The sequence below is a fragment of the Halichoerus grypus genome, chromosome 12, assembly GCF_964656455.1.
Source record: "Halichoerus grypus chromosome 12, mHalGry1.hap1.1, whole genome shotgun sequence".
Taxonomy (NCBI): domain Eukaryota; kingdom Metazoa; phylum Chordata; class Mammalia; order Carnivora; family Phocidae; genus Halichoerus; species Halichoerus grypus.
The window spans coordinates 39,408,853-39,425,622 of NC_135723.1; the positions used below are offsets into that span (position 1 = coordinate 39,408,853).

The window sequence follows — 16,770 nt, forward strand, 5'->3', positions numbered from 1 at the left end:
AGGGACAGAAAGTAGTGGAGTCTTTGAGTGGGGAAAGGGTAAATCTCTATAGGCCAGAACCCTACTCAGGGAATGGCAGAAACTAGTCCTAATTAATAAGGGTTCTGGAACGTACTGTAATGCTGCGTCAATGGGCTGTGGAAGGAGCTAGTACTTTCTCAGCAATATCACCTCCCGGTACTAAGGAAATGCATATAAGTGTACCTCTGAACTTTGGTTAAACTAAACAGAAAAACAATTCATTACAATATTATTATGTAGCTCACAGATGTGACAAGAAAGTGAAAGGCTTTGGCTCGGATAACAGGCAGGATTTCTGCTAGACAGAGAAGCGGATAACATCTCCACGGTTGTGCCACAGGACCAGTCTGTTAGGATCACTGTGGCTGGGCACCATATTGACTCTACCACCATGAATTATCTCTAATTTTCTTTGTCTTTGTATTTCTTTTCCACATTCAAAATCCCAGATAAGGAAGGAAACACTTAGTATTCTTTAGTTTACATGTGAGATAAAATCTCTGCCTCTTACAAGGACTCATGTGCTGTGAGTTTTTCTGGTTTTTGTTTTTGTTTTTTTGTTTTGTTTTGCTTTACAATGTAAATGGGCTTTATTTGCTGGGCAAAGATCACCTGCAAATGTCTGTTCTCTACCACCTCATGGGCTGCTCAATATCCCACATGCATTCTTCCTCCCATAATTGTACTTTTCCGGAAGAGTTTGGAGTTATTTCTTACTTTTTTAAAAAAATAAATCTTGTTTGTGTATCTATTAGAGCCTGAAGGCCTGAAGTTTTCTTTATGGGAAGGTTTTACATTAATGATTTAGTTTCTTGTTAATTTACATTACAGAAATTGTGAACATTTGACTATTGGTCCATTTCAATACCTATTTTTTTCTGTAGGTTTTTTTTTTAAAGATTTATTTGTTTATTTATTTATTTATTTGAGAGACAGAGCAGTGGGGAGAGGCAGAGGGAGAGGAAGAGAGTCTCAAGCAGACTCCGCACTCAGCGTAGAGATGAGGCCGGACTCAATCTAATGACCCTGAGATCATGACCTGAGCCAAAACCAAGAGTCAGACGCTTAACTGATTGGGCCACCCAGATGCCCATTTCTGTAGGTTTTCATAAGTGGTGTTTTCTAGAAATCTAACCATACCATCTCCATTTTCAGATTTATTGGCATAAAATTGTTTATAATATATTAATAGACTGTGATTTACTTTTAATGCCTGGAAGATCTTAGGTGAGATCCACCCTTCCCAGCCCTGATATTTTTATATTTGTGCATTCTCTCTTTTCTTGATTAGTCTTGTTAGATATTTATCAATTTTCAGCAAATCAGCTTTTTCTTTTGTTGACTTTTGCTATTGGAGGCTTGTTTTCTACATCATTGATTTCTGCTCTTAGTTTTATTATTTCCTGCCTTGTACTTCTTTGGATTTACTTTATAGGGTTTTATCTTCTTGAGACTCTGGCTTCAGCTGTCACATGTAAAGAGCTTGGAAGTTATCACCCTTATCCTTACAGCAAGGAAGAAGCATATATAAAGCTTGAACCACACGAACAACCAACTTCACCTAATTGATGATTTATACTCCAACTGACGATAGCAAAATATCCATTATTTTCAAGTGCAGGTGGAATTTACAGAGCTAGACCATATGCTGGGCCACAAAACAAACCACAATACATTTAAAAGGAATTAAATAGTTTAGACTATTTTCTCATTTATGGATTGCAAAAAAATCTAAGGCCAAACTCCATTATCCAAAAAGAGTCTCAAAGCTAGTCTCTCCATCCAGGAGAAGGACAAACTCATATTTCCTAGTTCATGAAAACAGTGCCACTAGGAAGCTGTTTATCTTACTTATCTTATTACTTATCAGTCATCAGTTCCCTACAGTTACAGCAGCTTTCCTTCATACTCTGTTTATGACAAGGGAATAAAATAATAATTTCGCTCCCATATATAACTAAAGTAAAAGAAAATTCTGAGATGTGTAGAGGCTCCCTGCCGCTAGAGGACTATATAACACTGACAGCAACCTCCTAGTCACCCAGGACAGTGCCATGATCTCAGGTAGGATGTCTGATGCTAGAAGAGAGCCCTGGTAGGAAACAAATTAGAATCCATGTTACCAAATAAAGACTGTTTGAAACAAGGTCTGTTAGGCAGAAGCTTCCTACCGTTGAGGAAGCTGATAGGGAGCAGGGGATATCAACGTCCTTGCCCAAATTAACATACTCCCAGTGAGGCCGAGGAAGAAATCCTCTCACTTTTGTGAGAAAAGTTAGATGAAAGGTTAAAAAGAGCAAGATGAGAGTGATGTGGGGGACAAGAATCCTCAATCTTAGATAGTGATGGTATAACTACCACCCCACCAAGGGGAAGAGGCCAGGCCTCTTGCACAGATTTAAATTTTGAGCTGGTAAAATGTAAGCTTGTTGGACCTAATCAGCGTGATGCAGAGAAGCACCAAGAAAAAGGTGGAGCATTGTTGGAGATGAGTGGATGGTCCAGGTTCTGAAACAGAGAACGAAGGATAGGGGTAGAAGGAAACCTAGCTACGGCCCTATCTGACCTATGAAAACCTGGAGAAGCTTAGGGAGGTCACTCGGCACCTCTTTCCCCCCACTATTTCTAAACCTTGAGTAGGACTTAGAGGAGACCTTTTAGAAAAGCAAAACCATGAACAAGAGTTGCGCTAAGATGAGATCAATATGGCAGGGATTGATTTTCAGGTACACTCCATCGCCGTACTTCACCAGACTCCCCCCACCCAGACTGGATCTGGAAGAACACAAATGATTAACAGTCTGGTTTGATAAAGGAACCAGATTCTGGGGAAAAGGGTCAAAAAGGTAGAAATTACAAACTGCCGATTGGGAGAGGATAGGAGGAGAAAGATTTTCCCCAAGGATTACCAAGATTTGAGCCTATGGGATAGCTCTGTCAGCTAAGATAAAGGACATAAATATACCAAGTAGATGTGAGGAAAAATTGAAGAGAGTAAATAAGCCGCTTTCAAATCCCTAAACTACTCTGGATTCATTTTGTGTTGGAAAATATGGCTCTAATCTGAAATACAGAACATTTCTTTACACTCTATGGGACTCTATGTATATGCTCGACAACCAAACAGCAAGGGTGTTTAATAACTGACTGTACGACCTCAACTTCCATTACTAAGGATGTTGTATTGGGCTAATTACCAAATATTGCCCAGAAAAATAATGAACATACATCTCTTTGGAAGTATATGAGATTTTCTGTTATTCCATCTCCTGCCATCCTACATCCTACACTCAGTATTATTTTTTTTCCAAAACAAGTTATTGATCTTATTTTTCGATATTTAAAGACATGATTAGTAATATCTAGAACTTTACCAAAGTCTAGATTTAGGAATGAAGGTGATGTGGCAGAGACAGCTGGTTATCCACCAAACTCTGATGTTCCTTTTCTTGATAAGACTTGTGGCTGGGCCCCTGGAGGCGCCAGTAGTGGGCTCTAACAAAGCAACAGTGTGGAGGGAATCTGAGTCTCCAATTGAGCACAGCTTCTGTTGTCTTTAAACCACTGTGGTATGGAACAATCTAGTTATATTGCCTCAACTTTAGACCAAGCTTATAAAGCAGAATTTAGTAAAAAGTCAAGTGGGAGTTTTACTTTTCTCTGATTTTTCATTTTGTAAATTAATAACCTAAATGGTTAACTTTGCTTTTCTCCCACTTAACAAAGGCATCACAATTTTTTTTTTTAAAGATTTTATTTTATTTATTTGACAGAGAGAGAGAGAGAGACAGCTAGAGAGGGAACACAAGCAGGCGGAGTGGGAGAGGGAGAAGCAGGCTCCTGGCCGAGCAGGGAGCCCGATGCGGGGCTCGATCCCAGGACCCCGGGATCATGACCTGAGCCGAAGGCAGACGCTTAACGACTGAGCCACCCAGGCGCCCCGGCATCACAATTTTTTTGTAGTTAGAAACTGAGTAGAGGGGCTAAGCACTTCTGTGAACCGTGAGATCAGTTATTAAATCACAGAACCGTCAAATTATATAACCTTGCTGTAGGAAGTGATAAAAGAAATGCACTTCCTTCAGTGAGGAAGTGACCTGGTCTCAAACATTTGCTCAAAAATATGTATTAGAGTGTCATTATCTTCCTACCTGCCCCTACCAACTGCACAGACATGCAGGTACACTCACACGAGGGAAAGCCCCCTATTTAGGAATCTTAAAGATAGAGAGCAAAACTTTCCACAAAAAGAAGGTCAGAGCTTATCATACAAATGAAAAGAATAAAAACAGAAAAAGAAATGTGGGCTTGAAGTTAAAAGGAGCCTGACTCTAGAGACCCCAAGTGCATTCTCCATTGGCTTTGTAAGGCTTTGTAAGGTCATAACTAGTCTCGTGCAATTTGCTGCTAGAATTGATATGTTTTTCTTCCTTACCATCCACTGCTACAAAAGTGTCTGTAAGAATTGTTTGTAGGGCTGACCGAGTTTATGATTCAGAGAACTTCCCATGATTTGGAACACCATCATTGATTAAAACCTTCAAAAAGGCCAGAGTGTAGCACTCTGGGGAAGGTGCAGGGGAGGGCAGACAGCTGCATAAGGCACACAGACATGGTGGAAGGAGGCCCGAGACCCAGGTAACCATGGCCCTGAACACAGATGCCTCAGGAACAGGTGCAAGTGGCTGGGTGAAAATGCCTGGGAATGAGCATAGGGAGGCTTCTGAAGATCTGATGGTATTATTATATCCTGCTCATTTTACCTTATTATCATATTTATTGTCTTGGATGTAATGTGCTGGTTTGCACCATCCAATCCCTAGGTTTTGATTTCTATAGAGATGATTATCAGGACATGCATGTGTATGTGTGTTACTCTACGGTAGCTTTTGGAAACCCTTCTTCTGACATGGATGTTATTTTTTTTTCTTCCTTTCAGTATCTTTTGAAGTAATTATGTTTTCCCATTGCCTTTTTGTGCAGCTTTCTTCCTTTAACACTAAGAGCTGAACAGCAGCTACCATTTTTGTCTTACCATCCTCCCACTTCAAAAGTAGAGAATTAAAAACAAAACAAAACAGGGGCACCTGGGTGGCTCAGTCGGTTAAGCATCCAACTCTTGATTTTGACTCAGGTCATGATCTCAGGGTCCTGAGATCCAGCCCCTTGTTGGACTCCCTGTTCAGTAGAGAGTCTGCTTGGGATTCTCTCAGTAGAGAGTCTGCTTGGGATTCTCTCTCTCCCCCCTCCCTCTGCCCTTTCCCCCACTCATGCTCTCTCTCTAAAATAAATAAATAAAATCTTTAAAAACAACAGAACAAAACAGGGGTGCCTGGGTGGCTCAGTCGGTCAAGCGTCCAACTCCTGATTTCAGCTCAGGTTATGATCTCAGGGTTGTGAGATTGAGCCCTGTGCCCAGTGCAGAGCCTGCTTGATTCTTTCTCTCTCTCTCTCCCTTTGTCCTCCCCCCTTAAAACAAAAACACAAAACAAAAATAAAAACAAAAAATACCCCCTGGAAAATGAAAAATCTTTAAGAACACAACACAAATAACAAATAGTTCACATGATTTAATAGTCCTCTCTATGTACGTGACATTTTTCTAATGCTTCAGCCATGCTAACTCATTTAATTTTCAGTGCAATCCAGTGAGGTAGCATAGGTTTCCAAACTCAGAAACTTCCTGGGTAATATTTGAAACTCATACCCAGAAGGCAGAGAAAGACGAAGAAAGAGGCAGGCCACTCCAGATTGGTAGGTGACAGGTTTAAAAACCAAGGGAACTTATGCACAAAGCTCATCTCAAGCAGCCACAAAAGTAGATCTCCATGCCCACCTGCCAGAATCTTAAAAGATTATCTATAGGCCTTAACGGGGTTTGGTCGTGTATACCATCCAGATGGGCTCAACAACACATTGCTTAAGGCTATGTCCCTGAAACAGCTCTGGTTCTAAGAACAGAAGACAGAACGTACTTTCCAAAGACAGGACGGGGTGAGGGGCCTCCTATTGCTTGGGTCTTGCTTGAGGGTCAACCAGCAGTCATGATGTAGGTGTTATTAATATCCTTATTTTACAAATGAAGGATCCAAGGCAGAGAAGTTAAGTAACTCGCCCAAGGTCAAGTAAATGTTATCTGACCTAAATATCCTGGCCCAAATTCTAATTCTGAGAAGTCTATGCCAAGTCGGTTATAGCAGACTAAATGAAACCCCAAAGGAGGATACCAGTGCTTGTGCAGCAGGTGAAGCCCTTGGGTTCTGGCATCAAACATCCTGATTTAGGGACCTGGCTTTACTTTTTATAAACTGTGAGAGCTTAAGCAAGTTACTTAACCTCCCTGAGTCTCAGCTTTGCCGTGCATCAACCGCCTGGATGATGATAATGATATCAGATGGGGAAGAGCCTTGCACATAGAAAGAAGCTGTATCCCTGGTGCTCAGCACATAACAGGTGCTTGAAAATTATTTATTAGATATCAGTTGTTACAATAGAAGAGCATATTGTGATCTTCTACAATAGAAGAGTTGACAAGAGTGGCAAAATTGTCACTCATGAAAGCCAAACTTTATGCTTTTCTACTCTTTCAAAACACTCTCATTTCTCCAGCACTTGAGGTACAGCCTATGGATGGATCATATCCATTATGCATAATGTACACTGATATTGCTTTGATGATGATGTTAGAACCAAAAAAAAAAAAAAAAAAAAAAAGGTCTCCCTTGTTCTCTTCTCCTGCCACTCGGTCATGCTCATTTACAGATATCCGAAGGTTTAAAGAATAGTTGGCAATCTGTGAATGGTCATTAAAATACTGATTTCTCCCATTTTTTTCCTGCCTTAAAGAATGTCCATCCATAAATTATACCTGACAAAATATTTGTATAACAAAAATTTATATCTGATTTGGAGAAAATGGCTTGAAAAATATATTCTGATTCTGACTTTAGGCAGTATGGAATGAGGTGGCCATTTCACACACATGCAAAAGGTAATCTAAAAGCTGTGAAATGTAAAGGGTCACTGAGGCTATGTATCTAGTAAATTCACGAATAGGACATGTTTTAGGAGTTGAGTGAATGTGTCAACCCTTTAGTTATCCCTTCGTGCATGCATAAAATTCTCAAAATTCTATTGGAAAATAAATCCTTAACAATAAACCTTAGTGGTTGAAAATAAAAGTAAACCATATGCTTCCAAGAAGAGAGGGAAACATTTTCAAACTGTTAGTAAGCCAATTAAAATTGATTCAAGGAACAAAATTGTTTGAAATAATGACAGGACTACTTTACCTTTTATTAGGGCTGGTTTCAAAGTTTCCTGACTTCCTGTATCTGATTTTTTTCTTTTGTTTTCTTTATTTCTGCTTCTCTGGAACTTTCTGTTTCTCTCTCTTTCTCCCTTTCTTCCCCTCCACTCCATCATAGAAATGAAACAGGAAATACATTCTTACTTGTTGGCTCTGTTGAACAAAATACGGATTTTTATTAATTTGTTGCCCTGAAATGTTTCAAAAGGATTTTTCTCAAAATACACATTTGTACTTGTAACTCTTTCATCGTAAAAAAAAAGGTTTTCAGACTCTTAATGGTGATTAATCATCCCATTCAATGTGATCTTGTATGACCTTATTTACACTTGACAAGTTGTAATGTTAAGAAACTACTTGAACAGTTCAGCAATTTGGCAATCTATTTCCATCAACATGAGTCTTTAGTGAGGGAAAAAGCTTGACTTAAAAATAGTGGTGTAATATGAAGAATGTCAAAGTAATGAAAGATATACGTAGCTTTAGGCAGCTTACGATATTTTATCTTCTATTACTTTTAGCCCATATGGTAAGAAAACCTAAATAAGTAAAGGTATGTGAGCAAGAGAAATTAAATATAATTTACTAACAAAAGATGAAAAATTAAACTTTAAAAAGGCTGAAAAAAGCTTATTCACTGTTTTTTTTTAAGATTTTATTTTATTTATTTATTTATTTATTTATTTATTTATTTATTTAGTGTATGCATGAGGGAAGAAAGGCAGAGGGAGAGGGAGAGAGAGAATCTTAAACAGACTCCGTGCCAAGCTTGGAGCCTAGATCCCAGCCTGGGGCTCAATCCCAAAACCCTGAGATCATGACATGAGTGGAAACCAAGAGTTGGGTGTTCAAATGAGTGAGCCACCCAGGAGCCTCTCATTCACTATTGTCATTAAATCGCTTCACGCAAAGTGAGAAAAGCAAAGCCAAAAATCACCCGGAGGCTCAATCACAAATGGCCATACAGCTAGCTTTTAAAAATATTCATGAATCATCCTTTATCAACTTCAGATCAGTATTTAAAATTTGAATACACATGCATATTTTTGCAATAATAAAAAGTTCAATCTAAAATATTGATTTGGAAATCTTTCAAAATATGGTAGACAAATGCAAGAGAAAAAAAATAAAACCAGTCCACTTAAATCTTAAGATCGTGCTCTTAAAGGAGAGCATTAAAGCATTGAAGGCTTTCTCATGTGCTAATTGATTTTCCTGCTAAAAACTTAAATGGAACAATTTCTTTCTTCCACTATCTTCCCATAAATGAATTCAACCTGTATTTTATAGTTAGGCCATATTTTTAGAAATCATCTGGTCAGTAGTCTGAATTACATTCCCACGTTGGTTTGCAAACTTGGCCCCTGTATGCATAAGGCAAGAAGAGACCGAAGAAAGAGACCAAAGAAAGACTGGAAGGTGGCAGTTTTCATACAAAAGGGAACTTACATTTGAGGCTTGTCTGGAGCAGCCACAAGATGAATAGATCTCCATGCCCACCTGCCAGAATCTTAAAGGTTTATATAGAGGCCTTAATGGGGTTCAGTCCCATATCCAGATAGTCTCAATAACATATTGCTCTCTCAAGGCTGTGTCCTTGACAACGGCCCTCACTGTAAGAACAGTGGGCAGAATGACATTCCAAGGACAGGGGAGTGGATGAGCAGTATCTGATTGCTCGGTACAGTTTCCCGGTCAACGGATGGTCATGTCCTCTCGATGACCTCGTCCGACATATCGTCCACAAAGAATTTCACCTAAATACTTAGCACATGCAGGGGAGCAAGGACCTGAAGGTCACAAGGGCACTGCTGGCAACATGGTTCTATTGGTTCATCACTAGCGTGAAGGGCACCACCCTGGAGGATAGACAGGGCCAGTGTATATTTCCAGTTCCAGAGAATACTGTAGCATATCATTAGAAGATCCCCGGGGAGGGATTCCTTCATGGCTCATTGCATCTCAATGGGACCAGAGTGGTACAATAACTACCTAAATGGTATGGGCTAGAATCGGTGTGCAGGGAGCAAAGAGCATGATACTGGCTATTTATCCAAGAAGTGAGAGGGCACAATCATCTTCATTTATCCCAACTCCAACCTTATCCGACTCCCCTGGTAGCAAGGAGGTGCAGCACTTCATCCATCTACGGCTTCTTCTTGTTAATGTCTACAATGTATAGCGTAACCATTGCCAAGTGATAACACTGTCTGGTTAGGGAGTTTCAAAAGGAAGAAGCTTATAATATATTGTTTGTTTTTAAGAGACCTAATGCTGTTCCTGGGATATCTCTCATATCTACCACGCTGGTTGGCATACATAATGTATATTCATCACAGAGCAGTTAGAAAATAAGTATGAACTCAAAAGAAAAAAAAAAATCCATAGTCGAATGACTCAAAATAGCCAGCAGCAACATTTTGTGTACCTTTCAGTCTTTTTGCTGTGCCTATCCACATGATAACAATGTTTACCATTCATTTAGTATTTACTTGGTGCCAATCACCATGCCAAGTTCTTTACAAGTATTATCTCATTTAATCCTTATTACAGTCTTATGAGATGGGCACTAGTATGCCCATTTTACAGATGAAGATATATTGAGGCTAGAGCAGTTTAAGCAGTTTGTGCAGAATCACACAGCTAGTGAATCATAGGAACTAGTTAACCCAGGCGTGCCTAACGTCCAGAGCTTATGTTCTTGACCTGAATGTAATATCTCTAATTTATACATTCCTTCAGTACTAGAAAATTGTTATTTTATACAGATTGTTTTAAAATTCTTCTTAAAAGTATTACTCTATAATAAAGTAAGCATAAGAGAAAAAAGAAGTGAGAAACATGTAATATATAAAATTTGTTTTCTAAAATACACAAATTATTTAGATTTCACTTTTCAAATAGTCAAACAATATTAAGAGCACATGAGAAATAACAAATAATTAATAATAAAGAAAAAGGCTCAGACTTGCTGGTTAAAGGCACACAAACAGTACCAATAAATATATGTTTACTTACTTACAAATAAACACAGATAATTTTTTTAAAGTGTTGGGAGAGCTATGGCAGATAGAGCTATTCGGATTTAGGAACAATCTTTCCGAGGAGTGCTTACAAAGAACTATAAAATACTGTTTCTAGGAAATAATCTAGAGAAATAATTTACCCAGAGTGTGGTTACTTTCTTTTGGCAAGGTAGGTTTATTTGATTCCTAGAAATATACATTTGAAATAAACAAGTAAGGAGGCAGAACACAAAGAAATATACACTGATTTCACAGCTGGTAAAAATAAAGACTTAAGGCACTGATAGAAAGTGAATTTAAAGCAACATAAATAATTTATGTTTTATAATCACTGGATTTGTACCCATAAATTTAAGCACTTAAAATGAATTTTTAAGATGTAAAGGTTTTTATTTTTGTTGTATAGATATTTTCATGGTTGCATTTTATTATGGATTGTTAAAACATAGGCATTTTGGCTTAGCATCATCTTTGAAAGAAAAGCTGATGGAAGGCGATATAAGAAGGGGAGGGGGCAGACTCAAGGAGGCAAAAGTGAAGGGGTTGGAAATATGATGATTATAACAATTACATGACAAATATAGGTAATTACAGTATAAGCGAAGTTGCATTTGGAAGTTATTCAAAAAGCATTTACAAAAATCTAAAACTATACAACAGATATCTCTGAATTCATTTTTCCAAAACCAAAAGCAAATTTTATGTGTGTATTTATTTATTGTAGATTCTTCACACCTACTATATAAAAACATAGACAACATCCTGTAATGAAGTGTCCAGAAGACAAAAAGCAGGAGTTGCTTTAGACATTGGGATCATTGATTTCCTCATAAGTCACTCTTCGATTTCTAATAAATCTTTATATACTAATAATGCATCTGTTTCTGGACATCTTTTATTGTTTATATTTGGCACAAATTGACCAACTTTGGTCATATAATAGAAAAATACATAAAACATATCTCATCTGATATAGATCCCATACAAAACCATATATAACATTTGGCAGTGGTTTTAAATTAGTTTCCTTACAGGTTTTTATTCAGAGCACGATGTAGAGCATATGTTGTCTTAAGTGGAGAATATTTTCAAGCCTTTTTTCCCCCCTTCAGTTACCTTACAATTTTAAAAGCTGATTCAGATGATTCACATTTCTTTTCTGGGGTTTTAGAGCCCTTGCACCACTGAGGTTAATTTTCAGTTTTATTTCTTTCAACCAAGATATAATAGACTGAAGAATAACTTCCAGAGCAGATTCTCAGGCAGATGAGAGCTGCTGTGTAAGAATGTTCCTGAACCAGGGTGAAGTGGGGCTCTAGCAAAGTAAATTAGACAAGGGAGCCGGCGGTAGGGCCACACCTGGATCTAGCACTGATGAACGACAGGTTCACGAAGGCAGAAGAATCTCTTTCCTGAAGGCTGCTAGGGACCCCAAGGTCTGATTGGTCCCTGAAGTCTGGTAATATCACAGATTGGACACCGAATTTAGAGAGTTTAAAGCTCTAGGACTTTTCATGCAGACAATTAATAATAGCAAACTAGAGCTAACATTTATTGAATGTTTCCAATTATATGCGGGGGCTGTGCCAAGTGCTTCACATGGATTAACTCATTGAAATATCACAGGTGACAAGTGTCATTATTACCCCCTTTTTGACTTCTAGGAGAGTCAAGTCTCAGAGGAGTCTAGTAACGTGTGCAAATATACAAAACCAGTAAGCGGTAGACTTAAGTTCACTCAAGAGACTCTGATTCCAGAGTAGGGGAATTGGGCCACCTCACTGTCTCTCTGGAGGGCTCTAAAGCAATCTCTTAAAGACTAGCAAGTTAGAAATTTGCCCAGCATGTTTTGTAGTGGCCATTTAACTCTTTCCTGGAGCCGTTCTTTCAAATTTTGGAGCATTAAATAGATTAAGAGATGAACCAGGTATGTTCGCAATGAGCAGTTTATAATTTGTGGGGGGGTTTAGGGAAACCCTGTACTTTCGGCACAAGTTTTTAACAAACCTAGAATGCCCTAAAAAAATAAGATCTATCAATAAAAATAACGTCTATGCCTGCTACCTAACCCCATTCTCAAATGCACATTGTCAAAATTTGTATCTAACTATACACATCCACCCAGACCTCTTCAACAAGCCCTTGCAGATCATAAGAATTCCCCAACTGTAATGCATTTTCCCCTTCTTGATCTCTCATGGCAGATGTCTTCGATTATTCTACTTCTCTTAATCTTAGTATTAAAACCAATTGTGTCTTTTCATTAGATTCTGAGTTTCTGGAATATAGAGATCATTCATTTCTTATTTATTTACAGTCCTATACCCAATATCTATACTACGTCTGGACACATGATAATGAAAATAATTATAACTACCTGTTAAAAATTTGTGCTGGGGATATATTATAAGCCATTCATGATGAATACAACTTGACAACTTCGGTCCTTCTTAATCCTGGCCTAGATTCTTGTAATGAACTTTGAATTAGTCTTTGCTTGTTCCAATCCCCTATCCATCGAAACTCCTAGATGACCCCTCCCTAGTGTCATTTCCTGCTCAAACATTTGTAATGTTTGAATCGCCTCTTCAGCCTCCCTTAAGTCCCAGTCTGCTCCCCTATGAGTCTGCCATATTCCAAAAAATTTGGACCACTTGACATTTGCTGAGAACATGTTCTTTCTCTTCTCCGGAGCTTTGTCCATGCCTGAAAATGTTCCCCCTCTTCATTTCTAGTGTTTAAAAGCCCTATCTATCCATTTCAAATATCATCCATATTCATAATTCTAATTTTCTCCTACCATCTCCCCCATCCTAACCAGATGAGCTCTTATCAGAGTTCTCTTAACATATTGTATTGCTTTGGCCATTTTCTTATTGTTTGCCTTTAATTATATGTTTGCCCCTCCTTCTACCTTCAATTGGATTTTAACTCTTTGTGAAAAGGGATTATATTCTCATGTTTGTACCATCTGAAGCTCCTAGCACAATGCTTTGCAGGTAGTGGGCACACAACAACTCCCAAATTGGGAAGATAGTAATAGCAGTTGGCAATATACAAGCAGGAAGTCAAGTGGACAGGGATTCCAATCTCAGCTACATCACTCAGTAGCTGGGCAAGCTAGTTAACTTCTTTGAGACCCATTTCTTTAACTGTGGGGATGACATTTTATCTACTACACAGTGCTAATGAAAAATTTAAAAGAAAATTGTCTGTAGAGTTTGACATCTATTAAGTATCCAATACATGACAGGGGCAAGTATTTGTTTCATAATTTTTTTCTCTGAAGTATCTTGAATTCCTTCTATCTAAAGACATTCCACTTGTCTCTCTTTTAGCCATATTTACGGTCACAGTAATTTGCTAGGTAGGCAAAATTGGAAAAAGGATGGCCATTTTATACATGGGTATGACATAATATTTACAATCACATCTATATTTATTTTGAAATTACTGTAGTAGTTGTCGATTAAATAAATTCATAAATATTTACTGAGCATATATTACACATCAAACACTGTTACAGGTATTGGGAATACAGCAGTGAATAAGACACAGTCCTTGTCCTCCAGTAACTTCCATGCTAATGTGGACAACGATCCCACAGATATTCAAGAAGCACAATGAAAAACTTACCTACAAAATGGTACCAAACCGGCATTGATTAGAATCCCAAACTCCATTTCTGGGTCTAAAAACTTAGCTGTTACAGTAAGCTTCCGGGGAGTTCAAGAATGGTTACCCAGATTTTTAAAAGCTAGGATTCTAAGAAGCAATGTTGTGGAGGCAAGCTATATCTTTTTCTTCTGGGAAAAAACATAGGGATAAATCAGACTATGTCTTTGTGTGTAGCAGATGGATCTGAGCTTTCTCTACTTCTACTTAAATGACCTTAAAGTAGTTGTCTGGGAGTGAAAGTTGTTCAATGTCGCTATGTCAGCAGCAGCTCCCAAAATACTGAAGCTCTTCTGTTTGCAGCAACTTAGGTGAGTCCTGCCGATTACGCCGAGATAGACGGATTGACCTCCCCAGGTGCTCTGCTTTCGAGACCCGCACGAAAGGGCGAGCGGAGGGCCCTCCCGCGGGAGGGGCGCGGGGCGTGGGGCGTGGAGGGCGTGGAGCGTGGAGGGCGTGGAGGGCGTGGAGCGTGGAGGGCGTGGGCCGGGGGCGGGGCAAGCCCCGCAGCCTGGGCGCTCGAAGGGAGCTGTCAGTGTCAGGCTCGCGGAGAGAGAGGAAGTGCTGGGTCCCCGAGGAGCGCGAGCCAAGCGGCCGGCGCAGCGTGAGACAGCACATCCTGCGCGCGCCGGGCCCGCCGCCCTCGGGAGCCGCTCGAGCCTCGACCCCGCAGCCCCCCGCCGGGAGCAGCCGCCGCGCTTGCTCCAGGAGCCCAGTTCCGCCGCCGCCGAGCGCGTCCAGGTAAACAAGACCGGGGTGTCGCACTCGCCCGGCCGCCACCTCCGCGCCCCTCCCCGCCCCAGGGTCGTCGCGCCGGCAGCCGGGCAGTAGTTCGGTCCGCCGCAGCCGCAGCCGGACCCTAGCCTCGGCCCCTTCCCCAGGCTTCTGCGTGCTCCGCTGCGCCCTGAGGCGGCCAGAGCCCCCCCAGAGGCAGCCCCCTGCTGCAGCTCCCCGGGTAGAGCCGAGAGGCGAGAGCGGAGGAGGAGGGGTCGTGGTGTCATCACCTTGTCGCCCACCTTGTGGGCTGGGAGGGGCGTCCCAGTGCGCCCCGCAGCAGAAGGCTAGCGGAGGAGAGATCCGCACCCCTCTGGGCCACCAGCTGACGGCCCCTGGGGGAGGGGGAGCTGCGGAGGGAAAAGAAAGGATGCTGTTTGATTACATTTTCAGAGGTCTGCAAAGCTCTTAGATGCTGTTGCTACCCGCCAAGTCGGAGGGAGCGAATGTACTTCCAGCAGGGCATTAATTAAACACTCACGCAAGAAGATGCCAGTTTCTCTCACTGCTGCAAAAAAGTGTGGTTGGGGGATGTGTTTTCCTAAACACCTTCCCAGCCGCGTGGCTCTCCTTCCCCCACTCCCACTCCGGAATCGCTCTGGCCTTATGAATCTGTGCGGCGTCATGATAAGGGCAGTGATCCTGGCAGCACTGATGGGAACTGAGTGCGGGAGTCTCATGACTTGTATCTCGGTTAATAAGGTCAAACAGAAATCCAGGATCAGGACAGGAAATTACTTAGGAGATCGGAGACCCAAAAAAATGCAGAAGATGGAATATATCCTGGATTCTGTCCTCTACCACGTCTAGGTAAGGGGCAAGAACAAGTAGCCAGCCATTTTCTTGCCTGGAATGCCTTTCAAGTGTGCTCTGTAGACTTATTGCAGTTCAGGGTTGTGAAAAATTGCTTCCCAATATTCCAAATTAGCAGAAAGCATAGCTGACAGTAAGACATGGGTAACTGCAGAAGATATCATATGGCTAATATTAGCACAGATACCGGTGAGGGTCTATGCACATATTTTCACTGTGAAAATTACAGTGGAAGACAACCAGTGTTAATGCATTCGAAATGGAGAATTCGGTGCAAGTTGTATCCTGAGGGTGCTAGTGGGAATGTGAGTAATACTTCCTCTGACTGTTTAAAATGCCAAGTTTTCTCCAAAAGTTTGGGTGTGAGAAACAAGGACCCAAACTCTGCTCTTTTGACCATGTTTCTCAATAAAATACACTCAGACACTGCTATCACGCAGTCATCAGATGTTCTCTTCATTTCTTAATGAACCTGCCAATATTTCTTAAGTTCTGAGGATTCAGTGCTCCAAGAGCCATTTTTCCGAAAAATCTTGTAGCACCATCTTTAGGAAGTTAGGATAATATGTTTGGGTGTCCAGTGCAGGCTCTTTCCAGCCTGTCCAGGTCTGGGCCCAGTTTTTGTCCCAGAATCTCTTATGTCTCTCTCTTTCTTCCTTGTCTTGGGCCCCAGGCACTGATGCACCTGCTTCCCTTGCCTTGGACCTCGAGGATGCTGCAGCGTCTGCTGCACAGTGCCCAAGAGCAGAGGCGTGGCTCAGCTCCTCCACACACCCAGCTTTTCCTCTTCTACTGAAGCATGTCCTGAAGCTCTTTGGTGTTTGAGGTCTAACATCATTAGGTGTAATCACCATTTCTGATATGGACAGAGAAAATAAACTCAACCCACAGGAAAGTGGGGCAGTTCTTGCAGTGATGGTCCCTGGTCCCTAGTTTCTGACAAAACTTCTGAGATGATGGGAGGAAGTCACACAGCATTTGTGCCATCATGCTTTATGTCTAAAAGGGGGCTCTATTAACTTTCTTCCCAGCCCTTCTACTTCCCCAAACACTTCTTCCCAACTCTATGTTTAATAAATAAGCCTTTCCCTTGACTCCAGCACTGAGTCAAGTAATTCTTAGGGATCCATCCTGGGTGCTGCTCTGTCCAGT

The 16,770-nt window shown here is 40.7% G+C and overlaps 1 protein-coding gene and 1 long non-coding RNA gene across 5 annotated transcripts in view; one reads left to right on the plus strand and one right to left on the minus strand.

Annotated features, from left to right (window-relative positions):
- Positions 1-14,436, minus strand: part of LOC118550532 (uncharacterized) — a 101,903-nt gene extending 87,467 nt beyond the window's left edge. Inside the window, exons 1-2 of the long non-coding RNA XR_013442990.1 lie at positions 13,993-14,436; positions 7,314-7,483 (exon numbers count right to left, since the gene is read on the minus strand). This is a non-coding gene — a long non-coding RNA (uncharacterized LOC118550532). The remainder of the gene's footprint in view (positions 1-7,313; positions 7,484-13,992) is intronic.
- Positions 14,437-14,525: 89 nt separating this feature from the next.
- The window catches only part of DYNC1I1 (dynein cytoplasmic 1 intermediate chain 1), a 308,167-nt gene continuing 305,922 nt past the window's right edge, over positions 14,526-16,770 (plus strand). Inside the window, exon 1 of one of the 4 annotated variants that reach the window (XM_078059283.1) lies at positions 14,526-14,772. The gene's annotated coding sequence lies outside the window, so the exon portion shown is untranslated. The remainder of the gene's footprint in view (positions 14,773-16,770) is intronic. The other 3 variants (XM_078059279.1, XM_078059284.1, XM_078059282.1) reach the window with 3 other exon arrangements.